This window comes from Watersipora subatra, chromosome 8 (genome assembly GCF_963576615.1).
Source record: "Watersipora subatra chromosome 8, tzWatSuba1.1, whole genome shotgun sequence".
In the NCBI taxonomy this organism is placed as follows: domain Eukaryota; kingdom Metazoa; phylum Bryozoa; class Gymnolaemata; order Cheilostomatida; family Watersiporidae; genus Watersipora; species Watersipora subatra.
The window spans coordinates 32,033,483-32,054,055 of record NC_088715.1 but is presented as its reverse complement, the minus strand read 5'-3'; the positions used below and the strand labels follow the sequence as shown (position 1 = coordinate 32,054,055).

Sequence of the window (20,573 nt, the reverse complement as noted above, 5' to 3'; positions counted from 1 at the left end):
GCTATGATATGCTTACACCCTTAATGTACTACCACTTCTCAGCTGGCACCTAAGTTGACACATTCTAAAGGATTTTAGCTCCTCCAAGGGAAGAATACTGAGTTCAATAATTAGTTTCTTGTGTAAATTTTTTGATGTCGTAAACTTAGTGACTAAAAGCAATGAAGTTTGAGTTGAGATCTTTACTTCTCTTTTTTGCTCTTTCTTTCGATCTCTCTCTCTCATTTCCATTTTGATCCGTTTCTCTCTTTTTCTCAATTATTTTCTCTCTGTCTCTTTCTTGATCTCTCACTCAATCTTTTGATATCTCTCTCTCTGTGTCTTTCTCTCTCCCTTTCTCACTCCCTTTCTCTCTCCCTTTCTCGTTTCTCTTTCCCTTTCTCTATCCCTTTCTCTCTCCCTTTCTCTCTCCCTTTCTCTTTCCTTTTCTTTCTCCCTTTTTTTCTCGCTTTACTTCCCCCTTTCTTTCTATCTTTCTCTCTCAATATCTCTCTCGATTTCTCTTTCTCCTCTCTCCTCTCCCCTTTTCTCTTTCTTTCTCTCCCCATTTCTTTCTCTCCCCTTTTCTTTCTTTGTTCTCTCCTATCTCTCCTCTCTCCAATCTCTTTTCTATCTCCCTCTCTCCCTCTCTCCCTCTCTCCCTCTCTCCCTCTCTCCCTCTCTCCCTCTCTCCCTCTCTCCCTCTCTCCCTCTCTCCCTCTCTCCCTCTCTCCCTCTCTCCCTCTCTCCCTCTCTCCCTCTCTCCCTCTCTCCCTCTCTCCCTCTCTCCCTCTCTCCCTCTCTCCCTCTCTCCCTCTTTCCCACTCTCCCTCTCTCCCACTCTCCCTCTCTCCCTCTCTCCCTCTTTCCCACTCTCCCTCTCTCCCTCTCTCCCTCTCTCCCTCTCTCCCTCTCTCCCTCTCTCCCTCTCTCCCTCTTTCCCACTCTCCCTCTCTCCCTCTCTCCCTCTCTCCCTATCTCCCTCTCTCCCTATCTGCCTCTCTCCCTCTCTCCCTCTCTCCCTCTCTCCCTCTCTCCTCTCCCTTTCTCCCTCTCTTCCTCTCTCCCTTTCTCCCTCTCTCCCTCTCTCCCTTTCTCCCTCTTTTCTCTCTCCCTCTCTTTTCTCTTCTCTCTTTTTTTCTCTCTTGTCCCTTCTCTCTTCTCCTTTCTCCCTTCTCTCTTTTCTCTTCTCCCTTCTCTCTTCTCTCCTCTCTTTTCTCCCTTTTCTCTTCTTTCTTTTCCCTTCTCCCTTCTCCCTTCTCTCTTCTCTCTTCTATCTTCTCTCTTCTCTCCTCTCTGTTCTTTCTTCTCTTTTCTTTCTTCTCTCTTCTCTCTTTTCTCTTCTCTCTTCTCTCTTCTCTTTTCTCGCTTCTCCCTTCTCCCTTCTCCCTTCTCCCTTCTCTCTTCTCTCTTCTCTCTCTTCTCTCTTCTCTCCTCTTTCATCTCTCATCTCTCCTCTCCCCTCTGTCCTCTCTTTTCTACTCTCTTCTCGATCCTCTCTCCGCTCTCCTCTACCCTCTCTTCTCCTCTTCTCCTCTCCTCTCTCCTCTCTCTTCTCCTTTCTTCACTTATCTCGTCTCCGCTCTTTATCTCTCTCTGTTTGCTCTCTTTCTATTTATTCTTTTTTTCTCTCTCTCTTTTTTTCTGTCTCTCTTTGTCTTTTTTGTCGGTTTTTTTGTATCTTTTGCTTGCTATCTCTCTTTTTCCCTTTCTCTCCCAATCGCTTTCTCAATCTCTATTGATTGCTTTTTATCTCTCTTTTTTTCTCTCTTAATCTCTGTCTTAAAGCCCTACAGCCAGTTAAGGTGACTAAACCTGTTTATTGTTACGGCTTGTGTTTAATGAAAAAACTCCTCTCAAAAGCGTCTGATCAAAAAACATTGTTTGATTTGAGCTATGTGAATGAAAGAAAGTTTAACCTTTTTTTGGAATTTTCACATAAAATAGTTTTTAAATAAATTTGTATAAATGGTAAAAAGCAAATGAAGTATTGTATACCACAATCGCTAACTTGGTAACTAAATTGATTACTGCACCTGTAAGCTTTTTCTAATAACAATATCATGGTTCTCAACAAAATACTTAGTCAGCTTTAGGCCAATTTTTTTCTAAAATAACATGAATCGGAGTATAAAAACAAATGCGAACAATTTTCTATGTAATATATTCGGTTTGCATTTAACCAAGTGTTTAGCATAATTTGTTGTTCGTAATCAAATTGTCTCAAATTTTTACATTGCGTGATTGTTAGCTGTGGCTTTGGGTAATATACACAAACATCATACTTCAAACAGTCATTCAAATAGAGCTTACTGAACTGCACAAATGTTTTTTATAATATTACAGTGGTAGAAACATGCAAGAAAGAGAGGCCCAAACAACATGTACAGTTGGGAAAAAGCTAAACAAAGGTGTCCAGCAGTAAGTTGTGTTTAGTACAGTATTCACTACTAAACTAATGCAATGCGATGTTCATCTACCTTTTACTTTAACTAAGGATTTCATGTAAATTTTGAATCAAGTTACGTAAAAACTTATATATAACATAATATGTCAGGTCAGATTAAACTCTCACAAATGATAGGATTATCGAGAGCCTATAGCTTTAAAATACTGGTTTGTCGGCTGCAGCACTTGGAAGTGATAACGACGCATCAGATTTTTTTGTTATGTATTACTACTCTGTCAATCTAGAGTTTTGGTGAAGCGCAGAAAATAAATAGCTGTAAAATTAGGGAGGAAGCCATTATGTAAGAATACTTGTGTGTCGGCTTCCCAAGCTGAATTTAACGAGGTGGAACGATTTTCTTTACTTGTATCTCTAACAGTGGTTTCAGACAGACCGGCAGACAGTCAGATGCCAATCATATTATAGTGAAAAGAAATTTAAAAAAAAACTTCATTCTGAAGGATGCAAAATTCTTATTTTTTTCTTTAAAGCATAGACCTTTACGTAAAAGAAAAAATAACCTAAGCTGGCATTGATTGTGTGCACTCCACTTAACTCAACATAAAACCACTGTGATTGTGAACTCGTAAACAGGAAAAAAACTTGTTGATTCTAAACAATAACACCACGGCTGCAGTAAAGTCATCGACATAAAAACAGCAGCATTTTCCTTTTTTGTAAAGTGGACAGAATGTTTTGGAAACATCTTACAGCATTTAAAAGTGTTTGTATGCATATTAAGTTTTTTAAAATGTAGAATATTGAATTAGATTTTCACAAAACAGTTTATTTATGTTGTATGGGCATTTAGTGTACCACCAAGTTTTTCTGCAATTCAACAAGACAGTAATTACTTATCTGTTGTGGGTTTTTCAGCAAAATCGGACACCGTATTCTAATACTAGCAGATTTTTTTTTTCGGTCGTAAACTATGGTAATTTGTAAAAATATAAATATAAATTTAAAAAAAGTTAATTTAAATAGAACTTAAATAAGAATCCAAAATGAACAAAATAAACATATTAAGATATGTCTAGACGATGAGCTAGATAAAGTATCGTATCACAGAGTATGGTTAAAGCACCTGATTAAATCTAATCAACCTCTGTTGCAAACAACGACTTTGCAACTTGTTTTCCTATTCGGAATTGCACTGAAAGTTTTCCCCAGCAAAATCTAAAAAGTTCTAAATAAATTAAAATAATCATTATTGTGATTGAACAGCTTTAAAGCTTTACCTTTGAGCACGGACAAACAAAGAAAGCAGCAAAGCAATGCAGCCAGTAAATGACAAAAAGGACAGAGTATGATTTAATGAAGGTCAAACAAAAAACTGAATGCAAAGTAGGAAAAATAAAACTGTTGAAAACTGAAGACCAAAAGACCAAAACATCAACAGACAGCAGCTGAGAAAAAATGGCACAACTGAGGAATGCCTGTACAAATACACTGTAAATCTCAATTCAAGATTGTATACATGTAGGCTAAGAACAACATTGTTGGTATGAAAAATACCATGCTGTGCACTTTACAAGTTTAGTTTACATGAGAGAAAGGAAATACGAAGGAACCTCAACATGAAAAAAACAAAAGTGCAAGTTGGTGGTGGGGCCAACATGGCAGAACATTCAGCAATGTGGAAAAACTACCATGGACTTTTTCCGGAATAGTTTATGGCCAACCGTAGACTATGATGAGCTGTTCATTAATCGCATTGAAAAGTTGTAACTAAATAGAGCAAACACATCCGAGAATTTTTTACAAGTTTTACTACTATAAAAATTGTTACAACTTAGTAGAAATATAAAGACTATTATATAAACATGATGTAAATTAACTGATGTGTAATATTATATGAAATAAATACAATATAACATAAATTCAATACAATATACATAAAACAGCAATATAATATTAACATACAAGTAATATCATGTGATTATATAAATCTTAAAGTTTGTTGTCGTTCATCTGTGGTTCAGTTTGTTCAGCCATAGAAAATGGTGCCTAGCAGTGACAAATGAAAACTTTATCTTGAAACCTCCTGTTATCGGAAAATAACAGGAGGTTTTAAGATAACATAGCTAACTGAGTCAGCCTATGTGTTAGCAAATATAATTCATTTTTGCTGTTTGTCAAAATCGTCAACGACTTGCATATTAGCAATACATACTTTAGTTAAGCAGTATGCCAGAGTAGATATCACCCTGTTATCAGTAACTACCATTTCTGGAACTATAAATGTTTTTCATAATAAAAACTGTGTTTTTCACCTAAACTACAGTAATGTCATTATGATAAAAAAGATTGCACCACGCCGGAGTCAAACATGATTCACAGATAGATTCTGTGCAACTATACTGCTCAAGCAACAATTCAAATATGAGAAGAACTGTGTACATAGCTATTACATGTGACAATCTATCTCTCAGACCACGAAACCGCCTGCATTCTAACATAATACCAACTAATTATAGCGGACATTTAATATAAATTTAAAAAATGAAAAGCACATATAGAAGTTATAAAGCAGAGTTCAGTACAAACGGCAATCACAAAAGAATTATTTTTTGTTGTAATTGAGTCATTTGTAATACTATTTTGTGATCCCATCTATTGATCTTTTTCTATTTTGGGTTTGTAAAAACCAAAAAACTTCAGAGTGACTGTCAAATGGAGAGTCAATTACTCAAAAGATGGGGCGCTACTTTATATTCCTTTTCCTCTTGTGATGGACAAATAGAAGTGGTGTTCAAAGAAAGCTTGCATTTAAAACATGTTTCACAGTATATGTTTCAGATCATAATCATTCATGACATATGAAACTGTTTGCACTCTAGCTTTAACAATTGTTGGTTAACAATTAAGTTGGTGGTGAGGCCAACATGGCAGAAAATTCAGAAATGTGGAAAAACTACCATGGTCTTTGTCTGGAATAATTTAAGGCGAACCGTAGACTATGATGAGCTGTTCATTAATCACATTAAAAAGTTGTACCTAAATAGAAAAAACACATCCGAGAATTTTTTACAAGTTCTACTACTATAAAAAGTGTTAGAATTTAGTAGAAATATAAAGACTTTATAATGTAAATATGATGTAAAATAACTATTGTGTAATATTATATGAAATAAATGCAATATAACATAAAATCAATACAATATACATAGAACACCGATAGAATATGAACATAATATCCTGTGTTTATATAAATATTAAAGTTGGTCGTCGTTCATCTGTAGTTTAGTCTGTCCAGCTATAGCAAATAGTATCTAGCAGTGAAAAATGGAAACTTTATCTCGGAACGTTTCTGTTACCGGAAAATAAGCTAACTGAGCCAGCCTATGTGTTATAATACTCATATATATATATATATATATATATATATATATATATATATATATATATATATATGTATATACATATATTTGAAAAATTATTGCGAAAAAAGTAAACTTTTAGTATTTGCGATACAAATTTGTTTCGTGTGGAGCACTCATCAGACGCGATTGTACTAAAAAAGTTGAGAAGTACAAGTACATTTTTAGTACAATCGCGTCTGATGAGTGCTCCGCACAAAACAAATTTGTAACGCAAATACTAAAAGTTTACTTTTTTCGCAATAATTTTTCAAATATTTCATACTCCACTAATAATCTTTTAGGTTTTTAGTGTAGATTTCTTTTTTATATGCTTTTGCACTTGCTTTTAGTTAATTATATATACATAAATATATATATACATATATATATATATATATATAGGCCTGGCCTATATATATACATATGTACATAGGCCATATATATATGTATATATGTATATGTATATATGTAAATATATATATATATATATATATATGTATATATAAAATAAGATCAAAGACTTGCGCAAGAAAGTTAGTAGGCTCAGTGAGAGATCTAACCACAGTTTGGAGCGTCCAAAAAGGGAAGCCACAATAGAAGCTCTAGAATCTGCCAAACAGCAGCTAGTAGCACTCTCGGCACGACTGAAGCGGTACACCAAAGAGCGGGATAACAAGAGAATGAACAAACTGTTCATCAATAATCCATCTAGAGTGTATTCCTAGTTCAAAGGCAAACTGCAGAGGCCAATGTCTGAGCCTCCCCGATCTAGCACTTCAAAGTTCTGGAAGGACATCTTGGAGAAAGAGACTACTCATAACACCACTGCAAATTGGCTGAAGAGGCTTAAAGAGAGCCATCAACACACTGTTGCTCAGCAAGGACTCACCATCAGCAAAGAGGACATCAAGTGCAGAGTGCAGCGTATGAAGAACTGGGCAGCACCTGGCCATGACATGATTCAAGCCTTCTGGTTAAAGAAATTGGCACCACTTCACACTAGAATGGCTAAGCAGATGGAATGCCTAATAGAACAAGGTGACCATCCAGAATGGCTAACCAAAGGACGGACTGCACTTTTGTTAGGCGGTTTTGAGTAGCAGGGGCAGTTTTTCTGAAGGTGCCCTGGCCAGCCGCAATCCAAGCAAAGAATAGCTGGCTGGCTCCCCTTTTCCATCTGAGTGTGGACTCGTTCCTGGAGTCATTCCACTTTTTCCATGAAGCATTGGACTAGCCGGACTAGTTTGCTGATGACGTCGGATTTGGCCGAAGTCGCCGGTCAGGGCGTTCCCCTCAAAGCCTCTCACAAAAAATCTGGCAGGTTTGCGGTCACCTTTTTGAATCTGGATGTAATTGTTTCCAGCTTGCACAACACCAGCTAGTGTGGACCTCTGTAATGCCAACACGTGTCAGTGCAGGGCAGAGTCCCTTAGTCAGCATCAAAACGCCTTCATGGCCATGTTATTTTGGTGAGGGCTTCATAGGTCTCGCTTTCTATCTCCATGGCAAGCTCCTGGAGTGACGTTTGTTTCTTTTCCTCTAAGGACATTGAGCCAGTTTACCGCCTGTCTAACGGACAGCCGGAATCTTGCCCGAAAAGCATTGAAAACGGCTTCCGGATTCTCGGCTCGCCCATAGTCCTTGGCCTGTTCGAACAGTGCCTCCCGGAGGTGCAATAAGGTTACTCTTTCCATTCACTGGTTAGCGTCCGCCCTCTCCAGGAAGCGAGTGATGAAGTATTCCACATTTTTTTCCCCTGTACAGGGGAGTCTTGAACCGTCATGCTGGTTCCTGGGCCCTTGGCATCAGTAGCACTCGTTCTAATGCTTTATCTAGCCAGTCCAGTCCTGGCTCCGCGCTTCGTGTCCTTCTATTGGCCATGTTTTTTCCGGCGAGGCTTTCAGTAGGTTTCTGCTCTTTTCTTAGGGCAGTTCATATACTGAGTCTGCTGCCGCAGGTAGAAATTTATCCAGCTCTTTTTGAGTTTCTTTCTGTTGCCAGGGAGTTATTCCAGTAAGAGCGTTGCTGTCGTTTTTCAGGCGTGCCCAATCCCGAGTTTCTGGGGGTGTTTTCAGTAGGTTTATGCTCCTTTCCTAAGGCATTTCGTCTACTGAGTCCGTTGTTGCAGGTAGGGTTTTACACAGCTCTCTAGGTTTCTTCCTGTTGCCAGGAAACTATTCCAGTAGGTGCAGCACTGCCGTTTTTTAGGCAGATTCTAACCCCAATTGTCTAGGTCTTTTTACTGCTACTTGAAAGGCAGCAGAAAATTCATTCAGATATTCAGTGAACAACTATGAGTCTCGTGGTGGAGTTAGTTTGGGATCGTCCTAATCTTACTGCTGCCACCAGTGTAAAAGTTTTGTGTGCTACCTTTGCTGCTCCACCAGTACAAGACTCAGTACAAAAGTTTATACATGTGTTTGTCTGCTTCGTTCATAAAGAGTTACAATATAAAGCATGCAACATGTAATGAACAGGTGCAGAACAACTCTGCCTCTCTATGACAAATGTTCAAGCTTATATATTGGGTAGACCTGTCTCTCATCACACTCGATTAGACTGGATTTGGCTCGGCTTGGCTTGGCATGGCTCAGCTTAGTTTGGTCCATACATATAATCCATTACAATATCACCAAGCTGAAATTACACCTGAATACCGAGAAGAAAATGAAGACCTCGATAGATATGTTTTAGAACAATTTTTTCATATGTTTTTGTTATTTGTATGACTACCTGAAACACTGCTAGTTTTATAGTCTTCTAATATGCAGCCGCCCACTATTTCTAGAATATTTATGACTTAGTTACTTTTTGACACTCTGAAAAACACTTTTGCTCATATCTTTATGCATTATTGAAACCGTACTATTATTATATCTACTCGATTATACCATACTATTATTATCTGACCAAACGGTGAGAAAATGTTGAGGCACTTTATAGTGAAATAAAACAATTTTCTACATTAAAAGAATTGGCATTGGCTGCAAAATTACTAAAACATATTGTATTAATGTATTAGTTGTATAATTATATTAAATTATACTAACTTACTGACTACGCTATTAAAAACCGTACGCCGCTGAAAGTTATCAATTTTTAAATTTACAGTGGTTTAAAGACATTTACAGTTGTGTTATTTATTTTTAATTTAGTTGTCCTGCACGAAACCTTTTTCTCATGATATAAAGTTTGAAAGTAAAAGTAGTTTGAAAAAGTTTGAAAACCTTTAAAGATGTAAAGTAAACTGGTCATTGCTGTTTGTATTTTCTTTTTCCTATGATTTTTGATGTAACTATCTGTTGCATTTTCTCCTGTTTCATTACCTATTTTTGCAATTTTAAGTATTGTACTTTAACTTCTAATGCTTTGAATGTTCTAAAAGCCAAACGCATGAAATGTTCACTTTTGCCTTCCATCATCATAAATATAAAACATTTTATTAAAATTAAACACGATCTATATATACCCGCATCTATTTATGGTATGTGATATACAGTACAGCTTATCCCATGACCAAACACGAGCAAAGCAATTGTTTGGGAGCTTTATGATAAATGCATGTGTGCAAAAAACTCCCAAATATTATTCATCTTCACCGTCGTAAACTCTTGTACCAAAATCTCATCAACAAATATTAACCATTTTTCAATAGAGTTTTTTTAAGTATAATAACAATCCAAAGCACATATCAACCTATTGAAATATGTTACCAAGTCTTTGAAGTTTGCAAACAATATCCTAGAACTAAAACATCTGATCGGCCTATACATGAATAGACTAAATAATTTGGCCTGAAATCGCCATTAAAACTTAAACTCTCGCCAGGCGACAGAGAGCAGAACCATCAAGTCGTGCGTTTTTCAAAAGAAATATGTGCAAATTTCACCAGTTTATGCCTTTTTTGAATGATTCTGTAACTAACATAGAAGTACTGAAAAGTAATCGTTTAGTTTTTGCCAATTTCAAAGTAACTGAAAATTTGGACACACATAATGAGTACGTTGGTATTCCAACTGATATCCAAAGCAGTAAAAGTAAAGGAAATGATGATGATATTTTTGAACGATTCTTGTAAAATTATTACACTGTTTTATTATAAAAATAATTATTTGGTTTTCTAAGATTTTATTATATGAAATAATCATTCGAATTTAAAAGATTGAAATATATAGTGACCAATGTTGGGCAATATGTTACTGTAATTAGTTTATCTAAAAAAAATTGTTAAATAGATTTCCTAATGATCTAGATAAATATGATACTTCTTGATATTGGTTGCTATGATGCTTTGAAATGTAAACAAAATTGTGCATTGGTTTTCTATTATCACGGTATTACTATATTAGTAATATTGGTTATTCTAATAATATCTGTGCATTTTAGTTCTAATATTGCCTTTCTCTTATTGCAGGGGAGAGATATAAACATAAAATATTTTTCTTAAATTATTGCTGTTTGCTGTACATAATAATAACCAGTAAATTACAGCTACCATTGCAACTACCATTAAAGTTATTTGTCATTTGACTGTTAATATTGCATTTCTAAATCATCAGTACCCTTTCTTTTTTCCAATAGCACTTTGGTTGTGGGCTGTATGACAGAGGATTTTTTAGTGGTGTAAAATGTAGAAAAAAATACTTTACCGAAGTATATCTCCGAATTTACCCAAGTTTTACTCGTCTTGGAACATATTAAAACGTACATAATTGTATTTTAAGAAAAATTTTGGGACTTATGTATATGCAGCACAGTACTTCTTCGACTTTATTTTGTTGGGGCTAATTTTTTCAGCACCATGATATCGACAATAATTTGTTTAGGAACTTAAAATTTGGCAAATTGTGTACTGATTAAATAAGTTACTAAGATATTCAGTTTTTCGCAACGGAGAATTCAGCATTATTTGTTGCGGTAAAATGGATTCGCAAACAAAAAATAATTTAATGATAAATTTTCAGCTAAATGACGTATCTATTGTAACTATGCACCCACACGTTATTACGCCCCCATAAAATACAATGCTTTTCGCCAAACGAAATCAACAAACATTTCTCTATCGGAATAAACATTTGGTCACTGTTGTAGTGCTTTTCACTTAGTCATAACGATTTTTGTTTTCAAACTTTGTAATAATTATTGTATCATTACAAAATGATATTTTTTGTAGTTTACATACTCGCTATTTATTTCACATTTACATTTAGCTCTATACTTATTTATTCCAGCTGCTCAGAATACTTCTTTCAAGCAAAACTATGTTTTTTGGATTCTGATTTGGTACCGTGCACTCCGCAACCATTAATTAGGAATAAATATGTTGTTCGTTTAAACAATCTCTTTACTTTATTTCTTTTGCTTCAAATTAAAACATTTTTGTTTGTGTGTTCTTATCAGTGCTCGCTTTGTGTATCAACTTTTACATCTTTCATTTTAAACCTAACCAATTAGTAATTCATAATAAATTTCACATTTTACAACAAACTTTTGGAAGATTGCTGTAAGATTATCTGTTGGGAACGATTATTTTTCAAAAAACCGATTTTTGTCTTCAAATTTTTCTAGCTCAGATTAAAAATCAATAACTATAGTATTACAAAAATAACTGTCGTTTTGTTTCCTGAAGACTACATATTGTTTCTATATCAGAATGGGAAATTGAATAGAAACTTAGAGTTTTCAGAGACGAATCTTTAACAAAATCGCTGTAGTTTCTCGACGTTGAAATTTGATAGGTGGGTTTCATTTTTTAAAGTCTGTGATGAATAAGATTTTTGGAAAGTGGTGTAAAAAAGTAAACAAAACCTTAGAAGATATGTTAAAAAGATTTAACAGCAGTTTTTTTGTTGCAACTTTAGAAAACTCTTTAAATTGTTTTAGTGAGAGAGTTTTGAATGATGCGTCCACGGAGATGACTATCGAGAAGATAAACAAAGCGTGCCAGATGTAAGTGTTTTTTTTGTATTTTCTACAAGTAATAACTTATAATTACATGTACATGTAGCTTCCAAAAAATCTTACAAGTTTCTTCAAAGTCTAAACTACTAATGAACCATTTCATCTGTCTTTGCTGAGGTTAAACTTGATCAAAAACTAAAATATGTATATGATGTAGTGAAGAAAATATAAACCTGTAAAAGACCTAAATTTTTAGCTATAATAAGTTTTTTACTGGTTATTTACCAAGCTCAGTCTCCTGTTACTCACCAAAGCTTAAGTAGGTAGTCTGTTGGTAATTACTAAATAGGATATGGTAAAGGTTTTTGCCTGCTACTTTTACTGCTCCACCAGTACAAGACTCAGTACAAGAGTTCATACATATATTTGTCTGCTTCGTTCGTAAAGGGTTACAATAGAAAACATGCAACATGTAATGGAACAGGCGCAGAACAGCTCTGCCTATCTATGACAAATGTTCAAGCTTATATACTGAGTAGCCCTGCTTCTCATTACGATCAATTGGACAGGACTAAACATACATATAATCCATCACCTACTCCCCCCATTGGCGACTGTGGTCTCAAATTAATATCTTGGGGGAGAGCTAGCTGTGCCAGGCTTCGTGCTTGTAGGCACCAAAGCGGATGCTCCACTTCTTCTAATAGAAGCTGGCATTCTTGGCCCTCTAACTGCTCTCTGTGTATTAGACATTGCATGGTCTCTGCGGCCTTCTCTCAGTCCTGCACATCCTGGAATAGCAACCGGGCTCTGCTAAGCTGGGTCTGCAGCAGCGTCTGGTTAGCGGGTGCTTGACCCACTATCTCGGCCAGAGTATGATGGCTGAGCCAGTCCTGGTTTGTTTGATACAGCCTTGTTAGAACAGGACGTGTCCTAGCTGGTGAGTGGGGCAGTACCACAGGCCGCGGGGCTCTTCTGTGTGGGCTGCTTTGCCTTTTCCCTTTGGTAGTGAAGGTGCATGCAGCCATAGGTAGAGAGCCCTGCATGTTTTTTTGGCAGAACCGCTTACACAGGTCCTGATCGACTAGGTAGACAACTGGTTCGATGTCTCCTGGCCAGTGTGTAGCCTGGTAGATCAGTTACTTAATCTCGCCACACATGTTGCCAGTCGCATGGGCATACAAACAGTGCATAGCGATGCAATATGTGAAGTTTATAAAATATCAATATAAATATAATATAATATATATTCGATTACCTTAGATTTCGATATAATATATATATAATAAATATTATATATATATATAGACATATGTATATATATGTATTGTGTATTACGTATTACATATATATGTATATATGTATATGTATTACGTATACACATATATGCGTATACGCAGATATGTGTATTCAACTGTTTCAAAATGAATTTGCAGGAGCGTATTTTTGCCTTCTAATTTCTTTAGCTCAGTTTGAAATTCACTAATTATAGAATCACAAAAAACATCTGCTGTTTTTTTTCCTCAAGACTACATATTGTCTCTGTATCAGAGTGTGAAAGTGAATAGAAACTTCGAGTCTTTAAAGACAATACTTTAACAAAATCACTGTTTCTTTACGTCGAAGCTTGATACATGGTTTAGTTTTTTAAAATCTGTGACAAATGAGATTTTGGAATAGTGGTTTGAAAAACTAAACAAAACATTAGCAAATATGTTAAAAAAACTTAACAGCAGATTTTTTGTTGAAAATTTAGAAAATTGTTTAAACTGTTTTAGCGAAAAAGCTTTGATTAATGCATCCACTGAGATGACTATGGACAAGGTAAACAAACCATGCCAGATGTAAGTATTTCTTTGTATTTTCTACTAGTTTTACTGTAGATTCACTTGTAATTAGTTTCCAAAAAAATCCTACAAGCTTCTTAAAAATCTAAATTACTAATGAACCATTTTATCTGTTCTTGCCAAGTGCAACTTGACCCTGAAAATAAATTATGTATATGATGGAGTGACAAAAATATAAACCTGTAAACAACGCAAATCTTTATAATTTTATTTATAATTAATTTTAATCTACTTTTAATCTAGTTTTAATTTATTTAATCTAATTTTATTTTATTAATTTTCTATAAAGTTTTTTTACTGGCCATGTACAAAGTTCAGTCTCTAGTTACTAACAAAAGTTAAGTAGGTAGTCAGTTCGTAATTGCTAAATAAGATATCACCAAGCTGAAACTATTCCTGAATACTGAGAGGAGAATGAAGACCTCGATGGATATGTTTTAGAACAATTTTTTGATATGTTTTTGTTTAAGATCTTTACCACTTTTCAGCTGACACCTATGTTGACACATTCTAAAGTGTGTTTTAGCTCCTTCAAGGGAAGATTACTGAGTTCAATAATTTGTTTCTTGTGTAAATTTTTGATGTCGGTAAACTTAGTGACTAGAAGCAATGCAGTTTGAGTTGAGATCTTTAATTACTTTCTTGCTCTCTTTTTCGATCTCTCTCTCGTTTCTATTTTGATCCCTTTCTCTCCTTTTCTCAGTTCTTTTCAATCTCAATCTCTCTCTTGATTTTTCCTTTTTTTGGTCTCCCTCTCAATCTCTTTCTCAATCTTTTGATATCTCTCTCAATCTCTCTCTCTCCTGTCTCTTTCTCTTTTTCTGTTGTTTTCTATATATCTTTTTCTCACTCTCTCTCTTTTTTTCTCCCCCTCTCTCTTAATCGCTTTCTCAATCTCTCTTCTGGTTGCTATCTAGCTTTCTCTTTCTTTCTCTCTCTCAATCTCTGTTTTAACACTCTACAGCCAGTTAAAGTGACTAAAACTGTCTATGGTTGTGGCTTGTGTATGATAACAAAACTCCTCTCAAAGGTTGTCGATCAAAAAACATAGTTTTATTCAAGCTAAGTGAATAAATGAACGCTTAATCTATTTTTGTAATGTTCACAAAAAATTTTGTTTCAAATAAATTTGTATTAATGCTAAAGAATAAAAGAAGTAGCTCATATCACAATAGCTAACTTGTTAACTAAAATGATTACTGCACCTGTAATCTTTTTACTAATAACAATAGCATGGTTGTCAAAAAATACTTAGCAAGTTTTAAGCCACTTTTTTCGTTTAAAATCAAATGAATCGCAATAAAATTAATTGGAGTATAACAACAAATGCGAACAATTTTCCATACATTTCACTTGATTTGCATTCAACCAAGTGTTTAGCATAATTTGTTGTTTGTAACAAAATTGCCTCAAGTTTTTACATTGTATGATTGCTAGCTGTGGCTTTAGGAATTTTACACAAAACATCATATTTCAAACATTTATTCAGATAGAACTTACTGAACCACATAATTCCTTTTTATAATATTGCAGTGGTGGAAACATGCAAGAAAAAGAGGCCCAGACTACACGTACTGTTGAGAAAAAACTAGACAAGGGTGTCCAGCAGTAAGTCGTGTTCAGTACGATATGCACTATTAACATAATACAATGCTATGTTTATCTAAATTTCACTTGAACTAAGGACTTCATGTAAGTCTTTCCATCAAGTTACATGAAAACTTCTACATAGCATAGCATGTCAGGTCAGATTAGGCTCTCACAAATGATAGGATTACCGAGAGCCTCTAGCTTTAAAATATTGGTTTGTCGGTTGCGTCACTTGGAAGAGATAACGATGCATGAGAATGTTTTTGCTATGTTCTACTACTCTGTCAATCTAGAGTTTTGGTGAAGCGTAGAAAATAACTAGTTTTAAATTAGTGAGAAAACCCTAAAAGTCAATATGTTAGAATATTAGTGTGTCGGATTTCTAAGCTGAATTTAATGAAGTAGAATGTTATTCTTTACTTTTTCCTCTAACTTTGGCTTCAGACAGATCAGACAGACAAACAGACAGCCAAATGCCATACATATTATAGTGAAGAGGTATTTTTCTCTCACTTTATTTTGAAGGAAGCAAAATTCTTCTTTTTTCTCTAAAGCATAGACCTTTACGTAATGGAAAAAATGGTTTAAGTTGGCATTGAGTCTGTGCACTCCGCTTAACTCAACATAAAACCCTTGTAATCATAAACTCATAAAAAAGTAAAAGAAAACTTTTTGACCCCAAACAATAACCTTTTTGACAAATTTGATTAATAACAAACATTTTGACCACGGTTGAAGTACAGTCATCAGTTTGAAAACAACAGTATTTTCCTTTTTTTTGTAAAGTCGACAAAATGTTTTGGAAACATCTTACATCATTTATAATTGTTTGCATGCGTATTAAATTTTTTATAAAATAGAGTCCTGAGTTAGATTCTCACAAAACCGCTTATTTAGGTTGTATGAGCATCTAGTGTATCACCAAGTTTTTCTGCAACTCAACGAGACAGTGTATATTACCTATCTGTTGGGGGTTTTTCAGCCAAATTGGACATTGCTTTTTAATACTGGTAGATAGTTTTTTTCTGTCATAGGTTATGTCAATTTGTAAAAATATAAATAAAAATTAATAAGAAGCTAATATAAATAGAACATAAATAAGAATGCAATATAATCAAAATAAATATATTAATATATCTGTAGAAGATGAGCTAGATAAAGTATGGTATCGCACAGTATGGTTAAAGGCATGATTAAATCTAATCAATATCTGTTGCAAACAACGGCCTTGCAATTTGTTTTCCTATTTGGAATTGCACTGAATTGCACTGCTCTTTTTCCCAGAGAAATCTAAAAGATTATAAGTAACTTAAAAGACCCGTTATTGTGATTGAACATCTTTAAAGTTTTACTTTGAGAGCAGACAAACAAAGAAAACAGCTAAGCAATGCAGCCAGTGAAAAACAAAAAAGGAGGGAGTAATCATGAAAACAAAGAGTTAATGAATTTATAATAACAAATTACTAGTTTAATAAAAGCAATGAAATAATGCATAGAATGAACAATCAAAAGAGTGAATATAATAGAGCTGCGTATAATGGTCATTGTGAAAAAAACTAAAGCTGACAGATATAGATTAAATAGATCAAGAAATTAAGTGATTTAATAAAACTTAAACAAGAGACTGGATTTGAGGACATATGAAATGGCTGGCGAAACAAAGCATCAACAGACTGAAAAAAAAATGGCACAACTAAAGAATGCCTGTACAAATACACTATAAATCTCAATTCAAGATTGTATACATGTAGTTTAAAAACGAAATTGTTGGTATGTAAAATACCATGCTGCACATTTTACAAGTTTAGTTAACATGAGAGAAGGAAAACCCGAAGGAACCTTGACATGAAAATGACAGCAGTGCAAAAGTTGGTGGTGAAGTAAACATGGCAGAAAATTCAGAATTGTGGAAAAACTACCATGGACTCATTTATGAATAGTTAATGTCTAACTGAAACTATGACGAGTTGTTCATTGTCTGCATTGAAGAGTCATAACTAAATAGACAAAAACACATCCAAAAACTTTTTACAAGTTCTGCTACTATAAAAATTATTACAATTTAGTAAAAATACAGTCTTTAGAATATAAACATGACGTAAAATAACTATTGTGTAATATTATATAAAACAAATACAATGAAACACAAATTCAATACAATATACATAGAACACCAATATACATCAATATGAACATATGTTTATCATATCATATCATTATCATATATATCATAATATCATATATATAATATATGTACATGTATATCATATATATATATATCATATATATATATATATCATATATATATATATATATATATATATATATATATATATATATATATATATATATATAATATATACTGCAAAAATATAATATATACTGCATATATATAATATATACTGCATATATATAATATATACTGCAATATATATAATATATACTGCATATATGTAATATATATACTGCAATATATATATAATATATATAATATGTATAGGCGAGTGCTCAAACTCCCAGGTGTCTGGTAGGAGACCCGAGTTAGATCAGAAAGTACCACCCATACGGGTTAACCAGGGTGAGAAAACAATTTTTTTTATTTTTTTACATATATTTATATATACATATTCTCCAAGCAAGTATATATAAATATATATACTTCTATTCTATTTCTATATTGGAGTATATATATACATTCTTTGACATATATATATAAATATATTAAAGTGTATATAACTGCTAGAGCATATATGTATTCTCTAGCAAGAATATATTCAAATATAAATATATATATACTTGTACTTGGGTAGAGTAGAACTTTCTCAATTCTGATTTTGACATACCATGTATTAGTTTTGACAGGATCAACAGGTATTCCAATTTCTTGTTTGGTACTTGGTATTTTATTAGAACATCATTAAACTCTCTACAAAACTGTTTAACAAGAGGTCTACCAGTAAATCATATCAGGGCATTAGCTTGAGTGAATTGAGTATCGACACTTATCGTCGAGAAATTATATGTTTTCTATAAAAAAAAACAATCAATTGACTGTCAGAAGTACAATGGTACATAAGTCATTTTTCTATTAATTATATCTGTTCATTCTGACAACCCCGGACTACTTTGAAATAAAAAGGTTTTGTAGACATGGCAAAGTGTATTTTTAATGTCTACAATTTTGGGAGGCAAAATATTTTTTAGTGTATTTGTTTATTTAATTTTATACGTATACATATAATAAGATTTCATCAATAATTTTTGATGCAGATTTACCTTATTAGAAATATCATGATACAGTAGCAAAAAAGATTTCATCATGCACTTCTTACAATAAGTTTTTATGTCCTATCACATGGATTAAGTTTTTAAAAACTCTCCACTAAACTTAATGTACACACTGCAATGTGTTATGGTTCAAAGCACATTTTTAGATAAAATTACCTCACTATTCTACTGCAAAAGTACGACCAAACCTGCCAAAAACTTTGAAAGTTTTAGGTAAAACTATAAAAAAGAAAACAAGTGCATTGGCCTAACGCTACCGAATTGTCCAAGCTGTGCATGCAACTTGTTAACATCAGTGAAATGCTTTGAAGTGGTAGAAAAATCTTTTAGCAGTTGTCACTATTGCTTTATTCCTAGACGCATATAACAACACACAGGAAAAATATTGATGTAATTCAAGCCAGTGAATACAATGCAACTGATTAAAAGGAGACCCCTTTAGCCAGGCCCGTATTCCCTGGGGCGACTGGGCGGCTGAGCCGCCCCAACTTTTTAGTGATATTCGGGGCTAAATACTAAGAATTGCAGTCTAAACTCATCCACTTGAACTTTCCAACAACTAATTAACTAGCACCCAACACTAGGTCCAACGCTAGTTGCGCTCTAGCATGAGTAGCAATGAAGTGGAGATGCTCACTAATCTAGTATTGGTTTTGCCTGCCACTAATGCAGTGAGTGAGAGAGCCTTTTCTGCATTGAAGCGAGTCAAAACATCGATGAAGAGCGCTTTGGAGCACCGTCAGCTAAGTAATATTCTAATATTACACATATATATAGATGTTGAAATAAATACATGATCAGTTGCGAAAAAATCTGCCATGAAAACATGACAGAACAAGAGCTACTGCGATAAAGAAGTAATAGCTCTTGTTCTGTCAATGTCCCATACAGAAATATGTAGCCTCATGAGTTTTACATGGTTCGTTGAATAAAAAAAAGTTTTTGCTTACGATGAACTACAAACAATATATTTATGTAGATTTTGATGCTTACAATTGATTGAATTTATTGAGGGTTGTCGACGGTTAAAAGGCCTAGAGCTTGGGAGCGCTGCCCCAAACACTGTTGGAGGGCATACACCACCTCCTGAACCCACTTGTGTTCATAACTGGTCACCTAACATTTGCAGCCCAAACTAGCAACCAGGGAATACAGGCCTGCCTTTAGCGAATCTTATCAATTGAATTGCATTTATTATATTGAACTGCCTTGACATTATTTGCGTGTCATTATACGAGTCTAAGATTATACTGAGTGCGATAACTGCCAAAAGCGTGCTCGCTAATACTGTTTTCAGCCAATTAGAATCATGGAGTAGACAATTTTGGTGTGCATGCACAGTTTTGATAATTCTTTGAGTTTTGTTAAATTATTTTTGTATACTTCATGAGCAACTGAAACTTTTGAGCATTTCAACATGTTTGGTTGTACCTTAAAAGTGAATGCAAAAACCGTTTAGTTTTAACAAAAGATTTACTGCGACTGCAAACTGTGACACAATAGGTTATAGTGCAAAAATCTACCTAAATTTATAGTGAGCAATTTTGTAAGGAAGCTGGGATGGAAACCATAGTGTGGCCAAAAGAAGACAAAAAAATCCAAGGGTAAGTTTTGAGTTTGCTAACAAATATTAAGCTCACTTTGGGTGAATGCCAAGTAATTCGGACTGGTATACACGCATATCACTTGTAAATTATTATATCTATTAGATACACATGTATATAAGTTATAAATATCACAGTTAATATGTAATGACTGTTGCTCAAATTATGCACAATTCAAATGTTATTTAGCGCTCTTGAACTACTAAAAGGAAACTATATGCGCAGTTTTTCTCAAAAAGCTATGAACATTAGTTAAATACAGTATAAATATAATTTAACTTACATCGCAGAGAGAAATAGGCAAACCCCTTATTTAAAAATTGTAATGCCTTGCATTGTATATGCTGAGTCAAGATAATTTTTTTCCAAAATTTATATATATTTTATACATATATATTTATAAAAGTATGTCATCTGTTTTCTATCTTCTGGTGGTTTTTACAAGCTATAGATCTTAAAATCTTGATAATCCGCATTCTGATTGATTTGAACCCACATCGATTTTTGCATCGACTAGTGTTTATGCGGATGCTCTACCACTGAACTAAGACGC

The 20,573-nt window shown here is 34.1% G+C and overlaps 1 pseudogene; it reads right to left on the bottom strand.

The window, feature by feature from the left end:
• Nucleotides 1–338: 338 nt before the first annotated feature.
• On the bottom strand, nucleotides 339–9,209 carry LOC137402463 (octapeptide-repeat protein T2-like; annotated as a pseudogene).
• Between the last annotated feature and the right edge of the window lie 11,364 nt (nucleotides 9,210–20,573).